At 37.0% G+C, this 24,021-nt stretch overlaps 1 protein-coding gene across 2 annotated transcripts in view; it reads left to right on the forward strand.

Annotated features, from left to right (window-relative positions):
• Window positions 1–594: 594 nt before the first annotated feature.
• LOC135075331 (uncharacterized) overlaps window positions 595–24,021 on the forward strand; it is a 90,721-nt gene continuing 67,294 nt past the window's right edge. For both annotated transcript variants that reach the window (XM_063969748.1, XM_063969749.1), the window contains exon 1: window positions 595–1,074. The gene's annotated coding sequence lies outside the window, so the exon portion shown is untranslated. The remainder of the gene's footprint in view (window positions 1,075–24,021) is intronic.

The raw sequence follows: 24,021 nt of genomic DNA on the forward strand, positions 1-24,021 counted from the left end.
TACGTAGCATAAACTTTACACGAAACTATGTCGTCTAAATAATAAGAAAACTCTATTATTAATAATTGATTAATCTCTACTAAATAGGCTCTAAACTTTGAACTCATAGAAAAGATACGAATTATAACTTCCTGGTGACTAGCGCTAGTGAACATCTTATCAAAATATATCTTTTAAAATTCGAACGTGCCTAGAAAATAAATTGACTGGATTATATGCACTTACTTTCAAATACATAGTTGTCTCCTTCTAATTAACGTGGTCTCTATCGCTGTCTCGCTCTAGTTTTCCAGTTCACGCGTGCGCAAAGAGGTTTTTCCCGAAAGATGTGAGCCGGTCGAAGCTGCATAAGCTGCGAAATATTAGTGGATTCTCTGTGGTTTCAAAAGTGACTTGTATCTAAATAATTAAAGTTAAAATAATACTAAGATCTTAATTGTTTTGTTTTGTTTTGGTTCCATTAATAATGTGCTTTTTTTAACATCTAATTATTTCTCATATTTAATCACAGCGTAAAGTAGAATTATCGTATTTAGTTACCGTAACTCACACAAACTAGCATTAAAACGGTTTGCAATTTTAGTTGGTATATTATGAAAATTTTAAATTGTGTAAGAATAAAACAGCGATAAAAAAACCTATTCTAATTTATAACAATAGTTACGCAAGAGGGGAATGTCAGTCTACGCAGCTTCGAGTGTCGGACGGGCCAGAGTCAGCCTCCGGAACCCGAGGGATCTCCCGGGCCGCGGGACGACGTTCCTTCACATATAAAATCTCGGATCTGTATCGAAAATTCACTAAATACTGACAAAAAAGCCGGAAAATAATTATAGCCAACAATGCCCGTGTCGATAAAAATATTTGCCGCGCATTTTTCGAGCTGTCAATTTTAAATTTGGATTTATAACCTCGTTAAGTGAGAATGGCCAGTGCATGAATGAAGTCGTTTTCCAGCCAGTGTGGTTTTGATTCAGCCTCCTTGATCAGATTATAAATATTTGGTGACGTTTCGTGTTAAATCGGACATTGAGTGATCTGTGGCTGTGGACCTGGGAAATTATGCGAGCTGACGTGAGTTGAATGATCAATTATTTTAACTTTGTGTTAATTTTAAGTTGTTTGTTGCACGATTGGAGCTGTATTAAATTTTTTAAGGTGTTACGTATTAAATAAAATTTTATTTATTTGTCTCTACGCACAAGTTACAAAAAATAAACTCTACAAAAACTCTTACCAACTGATTGATGCTCGTTAATGAAACTTTTTTATCTAAACAAAATTAGGCAAATCTGCTAAAGGAAACAATATTGATGATTTTGTGCGAAATTGGTCAAAAACATTCTAAAAGTTACTTTTTAAATTCTAATGAAATAGAAATGATATACTTGGGTATAATAACATTATATTGTTATTATTGGGTATGAATTAAAAAAATATTGTAGAAAAATGTATTTTTTTCTTAAAATGAAACAATCAAAAATCATATAAACAGACAGATTTCACTTGAAATCTATGCTAACTAGACAGTTGGTATTAACCATTTAAAATGTAGATTAGTACTAACGAGTACGAGTGTAATCAGGTACAGAAAATAAATTAAAAAAGTTGTCATTGCCAGTATACGAACCTACCTAAACGACCGGGATATGGCAGGGTTATTGCGTGGGGCAATCGGGTTTATCGCCAATAAACATTTGGGAAGACACTGCTTTATACGATTTCAGTGATCATCGAAACCAGCAAGTCGAATTATATCAAATTAACCACCCTATATTGGTAGAACAGACCTCCCATAGAGAAGGTGGTAGCCATTTACTATAAAGTATTTCTTTTAATTTGACAGCGACTTGGTTTTGAGAGCCAGGATTTGGAAACAAGTTTGACAAAATTACGGGGTTAAAAAATTTAGTTATTTTTAACTATTTTTTAGACAACGTGACATTCGATATTGATTCGATATCTTATTGATTGTGATTACATAAATGCTGAAGTGTGGTAGAATAGATATATGCGATTTTATCTATTCAAAATCCTTTAGAGATAGTAATAATGTAGGTAAGTATGCGAAGAATACGAGCCCTCCTGGTTGGATGGTGACAGATTCAATATCGAAAACGCGTCACAGAGCGAAGTTATTTCGAACTGTAAACTGTCTACTAATGCTCGTTTTTACCATCAATCCCTAATTTTTAAGTAGCCCATATGAAAACAAAATGCCTGTTATGTGTTACCATAAGGGTCACTTAAAAATTAGGGATTGATGGTGAAAACGGGTATAAGTAGTCACTTTGTTTAGGAAGCCCGAAAAGTAAAGCCGACCAGACACGAGTACTTAATATCAATATTACTGTCATTCTTTACTTCTTAGTAGTAGTACTTTCTCGTACAATAAAGAGTAGGCGCACACCGTTGATTTTTAGTTGGCCGATAGTTGTGCCCGATTTTAATTTGTATGAAGAATCGGCCAAATCGAATCGGCGTAGTGTGCGCACTCCCATACATACCCATACTGATCAACTGCCCGACAGGCCCGACTAAACTATCGGCCGACGAAAAATCAACGGTGTGCGCCTACTCTAAAGGGTAGCGAAACGATTACGAAATGAATGTAGCCGTATTAGTTTGTCAAGAGTCTGGAATGTTTATTGGGATCTAAGAGTTGCCTACCTGGAAAATGGGTTTTCGTAAAATTCCCTGTTAAGTATAACTAAACTTGGTAAAAACACTAAACTGAGTTCACTAAAAAGATTTCAAATTTTTTTTTTGTTAACAAGTTTATGCCCAATCAAGTTAGTATCATCATCATCATCTTAAATCTTAATTTCCTCATCTTCTTCATTTTGGCCAGGTCTGGGGTAACGGTCCACAGAGTAACCTCCCCTCTGAACCCTGCTAAAGTCACGTTTATCTATGAAAATAAAACCCAAAACAACTCAGCTACTTCCATATCATCCCACACGGCATACATTCAAGAAAACATTTCATTTGAAATATTAACAAAGTTCTGAAAAGCGGTGGCTAAAAATAGGCTGGCTCATCACGTGGCACAAAGCGGGACGACTGCCATTTATCCCCGTCCCCGGGGTCGGGGTTAGTGGGTAACGGGGCTTATTGTGCCCGCTCTAGCTGATAAATATGCACTTCGAGATGGACAATCTTGTAAAATAAACATCATCCCTTTGTTTCCAAGTTTGTCAAGATTAATAAGGCGATTATGACTTGTATGTCCTCCTTTGTTCTTCTGATTAATTTCGTTGCGAACTTTCTCCGGGAACAAACTTGACCTTCACTGGTTAGGTTTTTATTGGCGGTCAAACTGTAGATCCTGGCTGTTAAAAGACGATGGAGTGGACTGTATATTATAGATAGGCCTGCCGGTGATGATATTATGCAAGAAGCAAGGAAACACTCCAAAATAGGCCCAAAACAGTATATTGCTCAAGACATTTTTACTAGAACACCAGAGAGTAGAAAAAGCAACTTCAAAATCTAAAACAATATTTAAAAAAGGTAAAAAAACCATAAACAATTATCAAAAGAGGATTGCTGGCCAAACTGCCAGCAACACTGGCTTCACAGGAGTTGCAGCGGTGGGAACGAGAGGCGTAGTTCGAGTCGCTTAATAGGTTTTGGTCAGTCACTGAAATTATCGCCCATCCGACGACCCCAAAAAAACTTTGTATCCTAAAAATCTAATGGATTTACCACACTAATTTTCAACCCTCAAGGTTTTTTGCGACAGAAAGTAAGTTATGTCATTCTACTTGATCCTACGATTTTCTAACGTAGTTTTGCTGTAACAACTGATACCTATTTCTCATATTATACGAACCATCATAAAAATGGCGTCATTTCGATCTCAAAAATAAGAAATTTCCAACAACTTGACAAGGCAGAACGGAAACTAATTCGGACAGACAGACAAAATATAATTGCGGCCAACCCTTTGACACAAACAGGTCTGCTGGCCGGTAGGAGCTCTGTCGAGCCGTTAACGTTAAACGGAGCTGAAGTAAGTGCTGCCACTGATTCTCAATCTTTGGGGTTGCAGCCTACTTCGTATTGTAAAGGGAGGACCCCTGTTTTACTCGTACTTTCAATAACGCGAGGATTTACACCCGTATTCACAAACGACGCTTGCTTAAGTGAAGCAGCAAATCGAACGCACAGCGTTGAATAGAGCTCTGTGATTGGTTCGTGTGTGACCCTGTGCGTCCACGCGCTGTGAGACCTCATAGTAATGTTTGTGAATACGGGCGTTAGAAACCGCTATACATATTTAAGTCAGCGCTTATGTGTAGGGGGTTCGTTAGATAATTTTCCACCACATAGGAATATCCCAATGTTGTTTCTATAGCAAAACTTAATTTATCATTCCATAAAAAACTCATTAAAACTCTCATTAAAACTCATTTATTTCTGTAAATAGGCTTAAAAAAAGCACTTTTACACGTCCCAGTATTAACCCTACCACTGCTTCAGGACAATAAATGGGCCAGTGCTGAGAAGAAGCAGCGCAAGAAACTCAGTCACTATTGTCAGCCTCTTTTTCAAAGGTTCATAAATTCTATTTGCCACATTGCCCTAGCTACTTTATGAGATGCCTTAGTGAAATCTATTTCATACTATCGGAACACTTGAAACCTTTATTTAATAGCCTCACTTGAAAAGATCTAGATTTGATATAATATTTTTGATATAAAGACTAACTACTTGTCTCATGCCCGTTTTCACCATCAATCCCTAATTTTTAAGTGACTCTTTGACGTGATATCTTTGGGGTCTCTAACATTGGGGTCCCCTCCACCCTTTGGGAAGCTGTGGTGTACACCGCTTATTGTGTTTAGGGAAGACGCCGTCCCACACGCGGGGACATCAAAGGAGTCACCGAGGGACACTCATTGGTCCTTCAGGGGCCCTTTGATTTCCAATTGTTGGCTGATGTCATAACGTTTTGGGAGAAATTGACTTAAATTGACAAATTGATTTAAGGGGGTAGCTTTTTTAGCCCCAAATTTTTTTCTCCCAGAAATCTTATTTTTCCTCAGAAGGTTTTCAAGTAAACGCGTATATTTTTGGGTTAATAATTTATTAAATTAATTGGGGCAAATTACCGGTCATTAATTCGAAATTATTTTCCTTGACTATGTATTATTTAGTAATAAGCCTATTGGAAAATTCGAAATAGGCACAAAACAGTATAAGACAAAAGAAAAAAACTTTTCTTTTACCACATTTCAACAATGGACCTGAAACTAAATTGAGCTTGATCCACACAGTGAAAGAAAAACTAGTGAATGAGGTTGAAGCACAAAGCTTTCGGCCGTATACGAGACGGAACTTTTAAGCATCCCTCCATTTTTCCCGCCTCCCACTTTTCCCTACTTTTCTTTCGGTTTGCAACTCCGGACATCTAAAGTCAACACACAAGTGAAACTTATTCTTTGTGTTTGATCTTTACTTATTAATTTTCTATAGTCAAGAAGGAGATGAAAAGGTGTTATGTGATTTAACAAGGTTTTTTTAATCCTCATTTAATACTCAAATTCATTGAACTCTATAGAGTGGCTGGCTTTTAGTTCTAAGTCTAAAAACTTGTTATGTCTTGTATGTCGGCCGTTTGGTGTAGTGGTTCAGAACGGACTACTATGCCGAGAGGTCCCGGGTTCGATTCCCGGCCGGGCAGAAATTGAAATGATGAATTTTAATTTCTGTGACGGGTCTGGGTGTTACTATGTATAATATGTATGTATTTAAAAAAAAAAGTATATAAGTAGTATATCCGTTAATCTAGCACCCATAACACAAGCATATTAATTGCTTACTTTGGGGCTAGATGGCGCTGTGTGAGATTGTCCAAAGATATTTATTTATATTTGTTATCAAATTAATAAAAGTACATGTATCAGATGGAAATTAGGGATGTTATGGATATGTTGTTTCGGTTATGGATACGGTTACGGATATTTTTTTATTTCGGATATCCGAAACTTTCAGTTACGGTTACGGATATTCATAACATTCCTGATGGAAATAGCTTGTGGACCATGACAAATATTTGCTTTTATTTATAGAATAGGTACCTACGAGTATTCGGCAATATCTAAAAAGTAGAAGAGTAATGAAATATTATTTAAAAATGACCAAATCAGTGGCAGAAAATATAAAAATGTGCTCTACATAGCATTACAGAAAAGTAATACAACATTAATAAATAAATACAATAAATTAAATTTGCCAGTAACGCTAATTATTATCTTTGCAGGCGTTGTAAATGTTGAAACACGATTAACTTGAGTTAACCTAATGAAACGGATGTAGGTCACTTGTTGAAATATTGCGGCTGAAACAGCTTTCAAAAAGCTCTTCATTTACTGCCGAGCATTCACGGCGGGAAGGGATGTGACACTCTTTTAAAACCATCATGTACACAAAAAGCATGGATTAAAACCACTGTGCTTGTAAACAATGTGAAATACTAGGGTTGTTCAAAAAGTAATGAGAATGGGATATTTCTAGCCATCACTAAAATCTGAAAAAAATAATGGGTAGGTAGCTTGATTCTTTACTAGAAACTAGTAAAAAACTCATTTAAGTTCACCATTGCGTTTAAGAATTACATTAATAGCTCTTTTTCCGATTTAAAAAGTAGTTCGGGGACTTGATATTTGAGGAAATTGTCGAGGCGGTGTCCTTTTTGTTCAGGTGAATTTCTTAAACGCAACGGTGAACTTAAAATGGCTGCTAGAAGTAATGAAGTGATCAAATGACATGATATGGTAGAGACAACACTTGCATTTCCTTACATTATCTCCAACAATAAATTAATCTTCATACAAGCTATTTAGTAGGTACATTTGATTATTTATTTAAATCAAAGTAACAAATAAAATTTGGAATATATCGCTGTAAAGCCATTAAATGAATACGATTAATTAAAAACTATTAATCCATTAAATTTATTTCCATCCCTGAATTGTACGCATTCGCCGGCGCCACTCATCCGCGGCAATTATCGCCAGGGCTGCCACTCGCCGGACATTATTATAATTACATTAAATATACCCTAATGACTGTCATTCTGTGACACCGTTTCGGAATGTTAATCTGTGGACATTTGGCTATTCTTGTTTCTCCTGTTGTATTATGATGATGATGATACACATCACCATCAGAGCATAATAACAATTGTAATCTCCCTGTGTTGTCTGAAAAAAATGTTTGCTAGGGTTAACATTGTGCCGTTAACTTGTTCTTCCTCATTACAAAAAGTTAAACTCGCGTTGATCACTAGTTTAAAAATTGACATTTATTAAGAAAAAGTTATATGTATAAACCGCCGTTTATCAAGCGTTTAACTTTTTTGTAATAATAATAATGGGGTTAATTTAGATTTTTGGTCTAATCTATTGCCGTATATGATATAGAAATGTAACGTCTATTTATGTCATCAAAATTCTTCTAATTCAAAGTTAAAAAAAATCTTTTCCCGAAAAATTTTATTCACTCGCCGCCTAAACCCAAAACCTTGTCTCAAAATATGTTTAAATGACCGCCAAAATGGACAAAGTAAGCTGAATATGCAAATGACGGTTCTCAAAGGACTCGCGGTCTCCCGGCCATTGTCAGCTATCCCACGGGACGCTCGCAACAAGGAAGCGTGTGAAATATTGCTAGTTGAACGGGAATATGTCTATGGAAAATGTTTTATGGCTTTCGCCTGAAACGAATTTTAGGAAAAAACCTTACGTAACGACATTAACGAAAGTTACGATAAAATAGATAAAGATTCACAGAGAATGGAGCCACAATATAACTCGAACATACTCGTATGTAGAAAATACAAAATAAACTAAAAATACTACACTTATTTACTCATACTTATGACAGTAACACTTGGCCCCACTGGGATTCAAAATTTTGACCACTTAGCAAAGCAGTCCGGTACACGTCAGATTAGACACATACCTGCCATTCATATATGCGAAAAACATTCCCGAAACATTGGACGAAAATACAAAGCTATTTCCAAGAGTCAGAAAAATTCAAATGCCATCAAAAATACACTTTGACATTTGCATCTTTGTCGAACACATTTCGATCTAAAATTCTCGAAAATATTGCTACTGAAAAATTCGCGCGCATTTTCGGCGTTCGACAGCCCTGGACGTGCAGTCGATTTAGCGCGTTAAAATATTTCATATTATGCTTTTGCGATATGTGTTTTTTAAAGCTATAGGATCCGCTTTAGACTAGAATTTGTTTCAAAAACGAATTTTCGGATAGTGAACGAATTTGCATGCTGTATTTAAATTAGGCTTGGCCCGCGGCTCCATTTGTGTTGATTCGGTTTATGATATCCCCCACTGCCCACCCCCTTTTCGCTCTGGGGGTATTTATTTGAATTTCGTTGTTGATCTATTTTTCCTGCAGTGGCTTTGATGTTATCAAATCGGAATATATTTAGGTATCATTCATTGAACTAGCAAATGGTCGAAACACTACTTAAAAAATGCTTTTACATAATTCAAACAAGACCAGTCTTATGCATAACAAACAAACTGTTTGTAATGGGTACATTTTGCAGGAAAACGCGTTTCTGAACGAACCAAAAAATTCACTCGCATGAATTTTGGTCTAGGTATCACAGAAAGACATTGTCCCGGGCGCCCTTTTAAAAACCGAAATAAAATATTATCCTTTATTTTTCTCTATCATTCGTTCGTTTCAGCCAAATGACGTCCACTGGACAAAGACAGACCCGGTCCTGCTCTGCCCGCATCCAGGGTTTTCTCTGTACCAAATTTTATCTACATCGACTCAGTGGTTTAAAGTTTTAGTGGCATGAAAAGGTAACAAACAAAGCTACTTTCTCATTTATAATATTAGCATGAATTTCTCTCTACATCCACTAAATCCTTTCGGCTCCAATTCTCTTTAAAATAGTCATTAAACGAATGTGGGCCAACGGGCGGCTACAGAGTACACATTACTGCCTACATAAAGCACACTCGGCGTCGTAAATAACTAACAGGGCGGTTACACCCGCCCAGTCTTTCACAATACCCGTGTCTGGAATACTCACCGAAGACTCCAAGAGACTGGTTGAAACTATCATGAAATTATGAGATTACGAATTGTTAAAATTGACTCATAAAATATTTTGATACTTCCTGGATTGTCTGGAAAAGATCGCTTCCTGAAGATACTGTCTGCTTAAACGATGGCCGTTCCAATCTTTGTATTTTAAATTATGTTTTTTTACTGATTCGGGATTCTAAGCTGTATCGAAAAAGTAGAAAAGTTAATAACACCTAAGTAATAAAAATACTGAGAATCAGTTGATTGATTTTTTTAAAGAAGAAAATGTAATTATTTTCATTTAAATACCTATATGTATATTTTGTGTTTAGTTTGAAGTGCTGCTGACTGTAAATTCGTTACTTTTGTATTTAGTACTCAATTAGTACTACTTTTCAGTCTCGGTCTCTCGCCAAGTCTCGGCGAGTGTATACATACAGGGTCCCTAACGCCCGGATTTGGCACCGCTCATCGAGCGCGCTGGCTGCCGAAACGTGGGGCTATATGGCCGTAGACAATGAGCTACGGGGGCCATGAACTACATATAATTCGTTACTTTTTTATTTAGTACTCAATTAGTACTACTTTATAGTCTCGGTCTCTCGCCAAGTCTGCATGTGTAGGGTCCCTAACGCCTGGCTTTGGCACCGCTAATCGAGCGCGGGCGCTGCCGAAACGTGGGGTTATATTATTATGGTCATAGACAATGAGTTACGGGGGCCATGAACTACATTTAATTCGTTACTTTTTTATTTGGTACTCAATTTCTACTAATTTTCAGTCTCGGTCTCTCGCCAAGTCAACATGTGTACAGGGTCCCTAACGCCCGGCTTTGACACCGCTAATCGAGCGCGGGGCGCTGCCGAAACGTGGGGTTATATTATTATGGCCGTAGACAATGAGTTACGGGAGCCATGAACTACATATAATTCGTTACTTTTTTATTTAGTACTCAATTAGTACTAATTTTCAGTCTCGGTCTCTTGCCAAGACTGCATGTGTAGGGTCCCTAACGCCTGGCTTTGGCACCGCTAATCGAGCGCGGGGCGCTGCCGAATCGTGGGGTTATATTTTTATGGCCGTAGACAATGAGTTACGGGGGCCATGAACTTGAAATACGCCATCCTGAAACATAATCGGTTCATATTTCACTTCTTTTAATGTGGACATGTTGCGTTCCACAAAAAGGCCCCTTTTCAGCAATGTTACATTATACATATTATAATAATTGCCTGTGGATCAAAAAAATTTTCATTAATTTACTACTAAAGTACTAAATGCATTTTTATTTCCTATAATTTGCTCTTTAAATGCGTCAGGTATAAATGCTGACATAATTATTACTAAATAGTTGTCGATTATCTAGAACTGATTGCTAATATACGCGATCACGAATCGCGAGCTAACTCAGCTAATGAGACCTATCGTTTTTATACTTAAAAGTTGGCACCCCTGGCGATTGACAGGACCTTACTCTACAGTGGCGCCATCTTGATGAGTGCAAATGCGATAGTCCTCCTACCACTTTCGCGCTCACCAGTTGGTGCCACTGTCTTCGCTACTAGCAAGTGACAGGACCTTACTCTACAGTGGCGCTAACTGGTGAGCGGTAAAACGATAGCCCTCATTGCAGGCAGATAGTGACATAGATTAGTTAGACAATCCCGATGGGCCTACTAATTCATTCAATTTTGATTGGCAATTGCGAAACCGAGATACGTGAGCACTGCTAACTGTATGTCAATTTAGTATAGGTAACCTAATATAACAAGTTTCATGAGGAAAGAAACCTCATGCCCATTGATATAAAATTGCAACATCATTAGCTGCCAACAGCTTCAAAGTTGTATTTACTATGGTTGTGATTACTATTCATATGCAGCGAGGTCCATGATGGTTGTAGTTGACAATATAACACTCATATTATAGTGATTCATCATCGCCGTCATTTTAGGATAGCACTGCTGAACATCAATGATTCCCATACTGACCGGTTTGTAGCGGCCTGTATCCAGCGCCTTCCTGCTACCTTTATTAGGTCACTTTAATACATAATAGTGATTCATGATACAACGTATTCGTTGGTCCACGTTTATCGAGTAAGGGACATTCCTATCAACTAATATGTTTGTCACTAGATGTATAATGAACTTATTCAGAAGAAATAACTCATTAATAAACGTCGCGTTAAGACCCGTGTCTTACTATTTTAGTTGAAAATAGGAGGATTGGAAAATCAAGACAGATTTTAAGAATTGGCATGAAATCTAAAATGTTCGCAGCAAAACAAGCTCGTAAAAACTTAGCTAGCACGACTTAACAACTTAAACCCGGATTTAAGTTGGCCGCCTTAAAGATTGCCTTTTTGCCAAACTTCAGAACTTGTAAACTATCTTGCTGACAAAGATCTTGAGATGGCGTTATCTGTTTTATTTAAAAGGATAGTGAAATATACGAGTAGGCCTGTTTGTTTAAATTTCTTACCAGTAAATTATAAACAGTTCTGCAATAAGAACATTTTTACATCAACAAGATTGCTGTCAAAGAAAATAGGGCTCAAATGGGCTCCAGCAGAGCTGACTGAGCAGCGTCATAGAACAGGCTGGAACCCACTATGGCGGACCGGGGGTCCAGCAGCACCAGGATCACGAGGAGAAAATCTCTACGGGACTATTCCCACCTCTCGTTCCCACCACTGTAACTCCTGTGTAGCCAGGATCTACAGCTTGACCTTGTGAAAACCTCTGTAGCGGTAAGCAAAACTCTTTGCGCGCCATATGAAGAGGAGAAGACCACGGACTGCTTGAAGGACGTGCTGTCCCGCAGGCAACCATGTCATCAAACTCTCTTTTTGCCTCTAACAGCTTCTCCGGAGCTAGACGACGTGGGCGACTCGAAACCGGAGGGCCTTCAGTTGTGAAAATGTGGTGAACTGTAGAGTGTTTTTTTTTTTTAATTTATATTACGATATTTACGTACCCTTTAACCTCTATGAAAACAATATTGGTTAGAGACCCCTCAAAGCCGGAGAGGCTCGCTGAAGAGCGAGACTTTAGCCTGAAACAGAGCTGCAGACGAATGTCCAAGTTAGGACAATCACTCGCGGCTCCATTTCATTGGGCTCTGGTGGACACCGTCGGGTTTTAGTGGGTAGGCCCCGCCTTTAGTGAGCGTGGAGGCGGAGAGATTCCCACATAACATAACCAACTGGCCGTCCTTTCCCGACCTTAAAAAAATGAAGGCCGCAAACCGCAGCCAGTGTGTCAAATCCTTAAGAACAATGTCATAAATGTATGACGTCAAAGAAAATCATAAATGAATTACAGATAATATTGGCACCAGCGATCTCCAATGAAACGTATTTCCACCGGTACGATTCAATATTCATAAGGCGGGAGGAAAACCGGATCAGTGCGGATCAAACGGCCTGTCAGAAGTGGACGCGTAATAATCTAATAGAAAATATTGGATTATTTGCTCGTTATTAATTACTTCAGATTCCAAGGAAGTGACCTTAATAAAACTGAGGATTTATAGCTACTTAATTACATAAAGATCTCTCTCGCCTTTGGAATTTGGATTTTGGTTGCGTTGAGTTTTAGTCTGCCAGCGCAGTCTAAAGTGCAGTAAGTATAAATAATTTTTTTTAAACAAAAAAAATGAGTAAACATACAGAAACCTGTATAAACATAAAGGTGGTTAAGGCTCTATAAGTTAGATTTCTAATAATTCTAATATTTTTTGAGTTAAAAAAACTGATATATGTAAATAAATATTCGTTCGACTCTTCTTACTATACGTATAGTACAACCTAATATCTAAAGATCTATATTCCTGTCTTAATTTACCTTTAAAAAAGTTTTTTCTTTTTTTACCTTAAAATATTGTTAGAAAATTAGTTCGAATGATATCCAAAGTTAACTCTCGAAAATCCATTGGGGAACGCCATTATATTTTGTATTTGCGAAGCGTATTTTGTTTTCCTCTTCAGGGCTGGGCTAATCTCCCCCGGCAGAACCGGGGAATCCTTTTTGCGCCCCGGCTTACCCTGCCCAGGGTTGGCAGTTCCGGGCGGGAAAAAGTACATTGATTTGGGGAAATATTTTTTACCAGTAATATTCTAAGTGCATGAAGTGTTTTTTGGGACTTATATCATCAGAAGAATACGTAGAGTTTTTGACATAAAGGTTGTTCGAGGTTGCATATTTTGGTGATACAACATAATGGGCAAGAGTATTTGTCAGTAGCCATACGCATTAAGAATAAGAACTCCAATTAATAGTGATTGTGTTTCTTGCGCTGCTTCTTCTCAGCACTGGGCCATTTATTGTCCTGAAACAGTGGTAGGGTTAATACTGGGACGTGTAAAAGTGCCTTTTAAAAGCGTACTTACAAAAATAGGTAGGCTGGTAGGGCCCAAAAGATAAGGAGACATGTAAAGTGCCCCATAAGGGCTACCTTTTTCTTTTTTTATTATTTTCTATTGACGTTCATAAGTGCCACTTGTGGTCTAAACTGAATAAATATTTTTGATTTTGATTTTGATTTTGATTTTAATAAAATTAGTTTTATGAGTTTTTATTAGTATGATCAGACTTTTAAAGTAAATGTCCTAAAAAACCTAGGTACATGCCTATATAAGTCAACTTTTGATTTAATTTCAAACGTTATGATATCATTAATTAGAAAAGAACCCGATGGTTTATTTAAAAACTAGCGGCCGCCCGCGACTTCGTACGCGTGGATCCCGTTTTACCCCCTTCATCTATCTTACGCGGTTTAGATTTTTTCATACAAATGTTTTTTTCCGCTAACTCCCGTTCCCGTGGGAATTTTGCAATATCCTGTTGTAACTAAGCTTCAAGTTTACTAAGGTACCTGCATGCCAAATTTCAAGCGTCTAACTTAAGCGGTTTAGATTTTTCATACAAATGTTTTTTCCCGCTAACTCCCGTTCCCGTGGGAATTTTGCAATATCATGTTGTAACTAAGCTTTAAGTTTACTAAGGTACCTGCATGCCGAATTTCAAGCGTCTAACTTAAGCGGTTCAGATTTTTCATACAAAACGATTTTCCCGCTAATTCCCATTCCCGTGGGAATTCCTAAGTATCCTATAACCTGCCCAGGAGTATGAAGAATAATTGTGCCAAGTTTCGTTAAAATCCGTCGAGTAGTTTTTGTTTCTATAAGGAACATACAGACAGACAGACAGACAGACAGACAGACAAACAAAAATTTTACTGATTGCATTTTTGGCATCAGTATCGATCACTAATCACCCCCTGATAGTTATTTTGAAAATATATTTAATATACAGAATTGACCTCTCTACAGATTTATTATAAGTATAGAAATGCTCTATGATTCTTTGAGAAAACATCTGAATTCAATAATATTCGAATTTCACCACCAAAAATTCCATTCACCGTCGACACGTAAAATATCCTAAGTGGCTAAAAGAATATCCGTCGGTAACCCTACCTATCAATAAGTTCGGCTTCAAGGTAAACGGGATAAAAAGAGATCTGATACTTACGCTTGTTTACCGCCCAGCCCCCGCCTTTGAGGGCTTGCGACTCCAACTACAAAGTAAATAATTATTACTGAGGCATGCTCGGTAAATAAACGAAATCATACAATAATAAAAGCTTTCACAATAGTTATGAAAGAAATGAAGGATATGATATGGGTTAATGGTGTACGAACTCGTAAAGGTTGAATCGCACTTCCTTACTTTAACCGTCACTATAACCCTAATCGGTGTTTTTATATGGAGTTTGATAGACTTTTGACATTGGTTAAAGTCAAAGTTCGATGGTGTAACAATACACTTTTAGTTGCCGCTTGTACGTAAAGTAGCCTGCAAAATTGGGTGCTGCTGTAGTAAAGAAAATCAGTAGGCTACCGAAATAAAAAAAATATTGAGTTCTCTACCTCTTTTTATATTCTTTGTCTATTTCATAAAAATAACCTTATTCTATTATGCCCTGATGCATTCCAAGCCATGCCTTGTTTAATTAATCAGTCAGCTACAATGCACCCTGTCCCATGTGTTTGTTGTTTTTTTTTGGCAAATAAACTTTTTCCATTCTTTTCTATTTCTAGTCAACTTGTGGCCTCGGAGCAGTAACCTGCAGCTCTGGGGAAATCGCCGTCAAATGAGCCACTGTTTGGAATTTGTAATTCGCCAGCCACTGTGAACTGTGAACTGAGTCACTGAGTCCAATAATTTTCCAAAGTCTTCTCAGGAGAGGATTCTCGTTAGAATGATTTAATTTATTTATATACTAGCTTTTGTACACACGGCCACACTGGTAACTATCCATTTACGTTTTTGCTCTCGCTCTAAACAAATGGTGATTCTTTGCGATAGAACGAGATGACATGACCGGCAATGGGTAGTTAACACTGTTGCCGATAGTACTTGTTGTTGTTGTCTCTAGTTTAGTTTGTGATAGAAAGAATTTATAAGCACGCGTTCCCCGTTTAAAACCGGGATAAAAATTGTTTATCGTTTTTTCCTTGACATGTTATAATTATGCTAACAAACCCTCCTCGTGAATTACTCTATCTATTGGAGAAAACTAATAACCGCACGAAAACCCGTCCAGTAATTTTTTTTTCGTGGACAGACTGACAAATAGACGCGTCCGAGGACTTTATTTTATAATATTGAGTAGTCATTTAACACATAGCAAAGTATCGATGTTTACGTCTTTTGGTAAAACTAAATAATTTATGCAAAGGCTCCTTGAGAAAATGGATTCCAAATTAGTTTTGCCAGCAAAAGCGGGGAAGCAAGATATTTCAGTAAGTAAAGAGGAAAATTGTGGAACAATAGGTATCTATAACCCTCTAAAAATATACTCAGACAGGCAAAAACAGATCCTAAGGCAAAAATACATAATGTATATCAAAATTATATAAAAAAATAAGCTAGTGATCAGGGATGTTATGGATATGAAGTTTCGGTTTCGGTTACGGTTACGGATGTGAAATCATTTCTGACTATCCGAAAGTTTTTCGGATAATTTCGGTTACTATTAGAATTTTAAAAAGGTAAAATTCAAATCGATGGCTCCTACGTATAAGGGCGAAACTGCCGCTTACGCCTTTTTCCAATTATTTAAGCAATGATTTCCCTTTGCTCTAATCTATAACATCAGCAAGAAAAAAAAAAATTTTCCCATTAGATACAAAATAAAATTTTAGGCAAATAGGCGTATGTGCAAAACTACGCCACGTATAAAGCCCAATCATTCGATTCTCCCATCTATTCGAGTAGTTGCTTACATAAATATATATTTTTTATAATACAAATCTTAAATAAAGCCATGAAAATATTTAGCAAATTGTTTTATTCATAAATTATGACACATTATATAGTTATTTAATTTTTAGCGTTAAGAGTCGCATCTCAAACTTATTTGAAAATTATTAATAACTTGAAAAAATCGAACTGCCTAAGGCATCGTGGGTTCAATTCCCGCCTTAGGCAGTTCGATTTTTTCAAGTTATTTGTAATTTTTAAAAATATGTCACATTATGTTAAAAGACCTAACTAAATCTCGAGCACAGTATATGGGCGTATTTGCGTTAAAACGTAAAAATGATACATTAAACAACTTTTTCTAACTGATTTATTATTGAAATAGCACATGATAACAATTTAAGTAATTACATGCATAAATAAAGAGAGTAATCGCTTAAAATATTTTATTTACGTTGTCATTTAAGTCTCTTTACGTTGAACAATATACATGAAATTATAGAAATATGACGACGTAAAAGGGCAATGCGTAAAATCTCAAAATATATAAGAAAAATATAAAAATTGATAACAGCAGTAGCAAAAGCATTACATGTTAAGGCTAAATGTGAAATTTCATTAAATTCGTTTCAGTAGGTCAGAAGATATGACCCAAAAATATGGGTCTGGCCACTTAAATGGCTCTCCTGTAAAATCTATTTTTTTCACTTACGCCAGTATACGTAGGAGCCATCGAAATAGCAAGATTCTGCGCGACCCACATAGCCACTTTATGTACTATGACGACACCTATGATAAAGGTAAAACAGGTGAGGATATTAGATGGTGCCAGAGAATGCCAGACAAGTAACAAATATTTAAAAAATATTAAGATTTAGACTCTGCCTTTATCCGAAACTTTTGAATCGGTTTCGGTAACGGATATTTTTTTTATTTCGGATATCCGATAGTTTCGGTTATGGTTACGGATATCCATAACATCCCTGCAAGTGATCAATCATTTTGGTATTAGATATCTTAGGGATTAGGATACAAAGATTCATCAAGATAATATCTTTATTCAGACTGAAATACTTATGTTTTGCCAGCCTAATGACTTGTAAATTACTTTTTCCCCCGAATAATCTTCCCTTTCATTCGTTGCCGAGTAATTTATGGCTCTACCTTTATTGTAACTTATGTAACAGTTAATCATCTCTAAGACAAAAGAATAGGAGATATAATACATATGTACCTACCTATAGTTAGGTATTTGGGACTGGGCATATTGTTTCATAGTAAATAGAACACTCCCGACCTTGTAGGTGCTATTAATTTGTGTATATTCTCTTCGATATAATTATAGTCAACAATATAATCAGACAAGTTTTTGTTGCAAATTAGGACCAAAAACTACGTCAAAAGAAACGAGTACAGGTCAGTTTGTTATGTGATGGATGAGGCCTCCGTCCGACCGATTCCAACCATGGATTGGCAACCACTTCAACTCGGTTCATTTTGGCGCGCTCTGATGATTCCTGATGATGGTTAATGCAGCTGATTCTGTGAACCACTACGTAATAATGAGAGAACGTGAGCATGGCACGGTTTTGGTAGATCACCTTAGTGGGCTTTGCGACACAACTACCCAGTTCGGTATCGACTAATGGAGTCGTAGATATTTATTTTATTAATCAAAAAAGCAAAAATATTTGTCTAATAAATTAGTTAGAAGTCTTTGGAAATAACTATTTTAGTTTTTACCAAACCTCTCTTACATCATGTTTGTTACTTATACTTATACATACATATACTCGTCTGCAATTAGGTACATAGTTTCCCAGCCCACGGTTCCCAGGGGCGCCTCGGGCAGCTTGATAGTGTTATAACGGTGAATACGTACGCTTTGTATCCCCCTAAGGGATTCTAATAGTAGTACAATCGACATCACATGAGAATATACATTTTTGGTTGGAAAATCGTACATACATCGCAATGGCAATCGTAATGGGTACAATCAAACCAAATTAGTATTTTACGTTGCTGGTTCGTTCGTTCATTTCAGTCAAACGGCGTCCACTACTGAAAAATCCTCCCACAACAATCGTCGGTCCACCGAGTCTGTCTGAGGAAGGCGTGCCCACACACACACACTTCCAATCTGTGGTTGCCATTCTAAGCATTGTTCCAAAAATTAACTAAATATTGGTCTTCTTCTTGTCGTGTCGACAACAAACCTACATAGGGTCAGCCCAAAACTCCGCTACAAGACGCTACAAGACTGGCGTTTGCATTGTCAGTAGCCTTCATTAAATCTTCCTGTGTTCAATTGTTTGGGCACTCAGGGCACGACATCAAGTGCTTCGTCGACTGGGGAACAAAATCACACTTGCAGTGTTCAAGTTTGGGCCATCCAAGAAACCTTAAAGAAAGTTGGAAAGTTTTTGAAAAGCATCCCGCAATGTATGTACCAGTACAAAGACTGCAATAAATTTCTCCAGCGCTGCGTAATGTAATTCACGTCGATTCCAATGGAAACTCTTTTATCTCAATACCAATAGACATTCCCAGATAAAACATCTGCCATATCTAGAGGGAGACAACTATACAGGCAATATGGTACATTAAAATAGAAGGCTTATATTTTTACAAGCGTTTTAAAAAATCAAATACAGCCATATAACGGCGTCTCAGAAGCTTTTCTTCAAAATATTTTGATCATTAGCACAAACTAGACCTTTTTTATGCAGAAATTTGCAGTATTTGACCGCAATCGCACTGTTGTTAAGTGACATGCAGTCTAGGATGTTACATACATTGGTCTTTAAGTGCCTATTCACTCTCGCCTTCAAGAGGCCCAGATTATACAGGGTGTCCCAAAAAGTAGTGTCAAACCGAAGCACAGAGGTAGAGCATAACTAGGGCTATCCAAATCACCCCCATGTATGTTCCGAGATTTTTGATAGTTTTCGAGTTATGTTTTAAATTAAGCTTAGGCACTTTTTTTGTCATTGTGGCGCGAATAGTCAAGTTATATGCCTGTTTTTTTATTATTATTAGATGAATACTAGGCCTAGTTGATTCAGAAGTATTTAAATCCGTAACACGAATGTAAACTAAAATCATCTATGTTGTAAAAAAAATCATAACTCGAAAGCTATCAAAACTCGCGGTGATTTGGGCTTCGGCTTGACACTACTTTTTGGGACACCCTGTATAGTATTCAGGAAAGACTTTTTACTGCGGCTTACGAGGTTTATTGTATCACGTTAATGCCAAATCGTAGTTACGTAAATACAAGTCTGCGAGTGCTAAATTGAAGCGTTTAGTATGTTCGTTCGTTCGTTAGTTCGTTTCAGCCGAAAGACGTCCACTGCTGGACAATGGTCTCCCCCAAGGATTTCCACAAAGACCGGTCCTGCGCTGCTCGCATCCAGGCACCTTCCGTTAGTATGTATACAATCCGTATTTACTATAGTGAGCAGACAGGAGCGATCTCCTGCAACAATCAAATAGATAACTGGGCACTTGTATCAAGTGGCTATCACTCAACTCTTGGGAAAATTCCAGAAGTCTAAGTGCTTTAGTCTAGTCTAGAATCTAGATGATAAGACGTAGATAGGATTTCTAGACAGACTGTAACCAAGACACAAGGTTTTTTACTTGTTCATTTGATTGATTTATTACCTTGCATAACATTAAAGCTGAGTTGCACGGCACCACCGAACTTTAACCATAATTATAACGATAACCGGTGCTTTTTGTATGGAGTTTGACAGATTTTTGACGTTTGTCAAAGTTAAATAAGCTGATGCAACCCAGCCTAAGAAATGCAATAGGCGCAATTTTATTCATCACTCAAGTTTTTTTGACTCCAGATCCAGAGTAGTATTATTATGTTTATTTTTATTGAGATCATTGAAGTTTTCGCAAGATAATTTACTCTCCTTGCGGAGGTAGCCATAATAATCTGATTGTCTCCGCTAAGCAGAAAAAAAACTAAAATATTGCAGCAGAATATTTTGAAAATAGAACTATACAAGCAAAAATGGCATATTAAATTAAATACCTTTGGTACAGAGCGTATGTTTTATTCAGAGGGGATAACTACATAACCGGTTTTCGCGCGCTCGGGGCGATGACCGGGCAAAAAGTGCTCGAATTTATCTAACATTTTGGTATAATACAGGGTTCAACTTTAACAATGGAAATAGTCGAACAATTCTAGTAAAATTCAGTTCAAAATCTATAAGCAATTGAAGGGGTGAGTGGACAAAGGTGTTATCTGACAAAACTGAAGAATCGACTTTTTTGCATGAACAAAGGTTTTAAGTGATGATAAAATCGACTAATGAGCTCAAAACACGCAATTTTGTTACGTGCCAACCTTAACAAATGTGTTATCTGACAAGCATTCATACATTTCAGGATTCAAATGTGGTAAGAGCAGATTTACATTTTCAAACACTCATAACTCATTTTGTTAGTAAGACCTTTGTCCACTCACCCCTTCAATTATTAAGTTAGATGACAAAATTGTGGTAGTATTATCACAGAATAATAATAAGTACTACGTATTATACTCAAACACACTGTAGAACTTAGTGTTAGCACTTAAGTGAATTATTGCAGTTCACAGCACATTAGTTGCTTGATATGCTGTCATCTGTAACATTGAATTAGCATATTGACTTAGTTAAGATCGGAGCTTGACAGTGGCGGATTTACCAGCAGGCTGAGTAGGCTGAAGCCTAGGGCGGCAAATTTTGAAGGGCGGCAGATTTAGTTCATAAAGTTTTTATTTCGATTTATAAATAAAAAGGCCTATACGTATTACTTAGCGCAGAAATTAATTTCGGTTTAGTATAAATTGAGCACATAAAAAAAAACCATTAGCATTGTATTGGATTTCCATTAGAAAAGCGATCACGCGAACAAAGTGATTCAATCCTTGCTTTTATTTGATAAATGCTACTTGTTTATTTTGCCCCTCAGCCGAACGCAAAACAAACGTTCTGCACTTACGTGTTTTGTTCCGGAGCCCCCGGGGCCCTCGCCGATGTAGAGCTAACCGCCGGAATATGGAATAACCACTAAGCCTTGGGGAAACTATGTAGTTTTTACACGTAGAATTTATAGAATATATGATTGTTAAACTTTAATCCTTTGAATACGTGGGAGAAATGAAAAATGTACATGTATTCGTTGAAAGAAAGAAAGAGAGATACATTTATTACAATGGACAACACATAAATACAGGCAATTACATAGACATGAAAGTGGCACATAATAAAGGAAGAAAAAATAAAAACAAGAGTAAACTGAGCAGTGCCACCCATTCACCAACAAGATGCCCACTGCAACGGGACCCCACTCAGCATATGCCGTGGCTAGGGATTGCAATCCGGTCCGGCGGATCCGGTAATCCGGCGGATCCGGTGTGTTTTTGGACCTACCGGATCCGGTGAGTCGGCGCCGGATCCGGTGGCGGATCCGGTAAAGCAAAAAATACGCGAACGTGAACTGGGAAAGTCGAGCGCGCGCGCATTTGCCAGATCGCTAGACGTGTCGCAACACTAGGTCCTACATTGCATTTTCCTTTGCAAAAAATTGATGCTTCTAGTTTTATTGTTTCTTAGGAGTCAGATTGTTTCTTAAAAAGAACTGAAGTTGAATTTATAAGTACAAATTTAATAGACTGTTTTGTTGATTTAAGTCTGTGTAGATTTTATTAATAAGAGTTTAATAGTATTATTACTTAAGTACTTTCAGATACTTTACATTTTACTTTACATACAGCAATAAGTGAGAGTCAGACTGATTACTAACTTTATTATTTAGAATTTTCATAATTTTATTAGTACTTGAATGGTACTTAACAAAAATTACAATTAATACCGAAAAATAGAAATAAAAGTGACATAAATACGTATTTTATTTTTATTTTTATGTACTATTATCAAAACTAAAAATCACTAAATACTAGACCAAGTAACTTTCCAATCCGGCCGGATCCGGACGGATCCGGCCGGATTAGCGTCAATCCGGTGAAATCCGGCCGGATTGAAAATGATACCGGATTGCAATCCCTAGCCGTGGCCCACGGTGACGAAGGCCACGGCGCTGGTTTTCAGTGTGCCCCATGCCGAGTGAGGATCACGGACCATTGGTAAAATAAATAAAATAGTAAGCTTCATAAAATTGTCTAGATAAACATACATAAATAGTAATATTAGTGCACACATGAATAGGTACAAAAAGGCGGGAAATCGGTAAGGATGATAAGACTACGTCTATTTAGAATACTAATAAAATGATAAAACTGTTTGTATAGGTTGGTGATTCGCCTGAATAATATATAGTTATCAAATACGATTCCAATAATGCAAGGATCTTATATTTTATTCCATAATGTTGCAATTTTTAATTATAGTTCATGGTCCACCATAATCAAATGCAGAAGTTAAGTCAAGGAATAAGCCGGCCACCTTTCTCCTCTCGTTCAGGCTTTTGATAACATCTTCTGTCAAAGTTTCAATAGCATCATTGGTTCCAACGTTAGTTTGATATCCAAATTGTTATTTGAATAATAGAACTCTTAGACTAGGCGCAGACCACCGATTTTTAGCTGGCCGATAGTTGTGCCCGATTTTAAATTGTATTAAGAATCGGCCAAATCAAATCGGTGTAATGTGCGCACTTCCATACATGCCCATACTGATCAACTACCGTTAGTGTGCGCCTAGGCTTACACTAATAACAATACTTATCTAAACTGAAACAACTGAAGAAATATGTAGTTTTAAATGCAACCTTTAATAATTACACAGTTGCACGTTTGCTACCTGTAAATCTGGAGAGTTCAAGGACTCTACATATTCGTACTACCTATTAGCTTACTGTAAGTAGCGGTAAGTAGAACTGACGGGGATGACCTATGAATTTTTTTGGGAGTGCACATCACAATCAGTGGCAAACCAACTATTTTTTCTATTTTATTGTTTTGTACAAAAGCCTTTTGTACCTTTGGCGTAAAGTTTTTGCCAGATAACAGCATCAAATCAGAAATCATATTCGTACATGACACGACACACTCAAAGCGACTACATCGTGCATATCAGACCTTTCCTTTCGTCTAATTGATTAATCTGCAATGCTGACCTTGTCCTGACTCGCCGTTCTATATTTAGTACACAATGGCGGCAATTGGCGCATCCTTCAAAACACGAGGAGAGGATAGATTTCCCTGGAGTGCAAATTGGTGGGGGAACACTTTAGAGGCACCGTAACACTGATGATCAAAGTTCAATTTGTTCTTTAGAGAGAACATTGTTTATTTATTAAAGTTAAAGGCATAGGGAAGCGTAGAGTGGGGTACGATGGATGGGCTGTTGATTTTCTACCGTTTGTGAACAAATTTAAGCTGAAATAATTCAAGTTGATAATATAATCGACGTTAGAGTACCTATAACTAGAGGCACTCGTTTATACATTTATGAATACCGGACATAGTTTAGAATATAATTATGCGCTATTTTGATCTTATTCTAGCTACTACACCTAACATTTGTGAAGTTTTATTTCATCAAGATGCATTTAAACTGCTTTCTTTGTCTTTGGCATTTTTACGATTTTGGTTTTATTAAAAACGTGCTCGCAGTTTGTTGAATAAAAATATTAAATAAAA

Source organism: Ostrinia nubilalis, chromosome 10, assembly GCF_963855985.1.
Source record: "Ostrinia nubilalis chromosome 10, ilOstNubi1.1, whole genome shotgun sequence".
NCBI classification, from domain to species: Eukaryota; Metazoa; Arthropoda; class Insecta; order Lepidoptera; family Crambidae; genus Ostrinia; species Ostrinia nubilalis.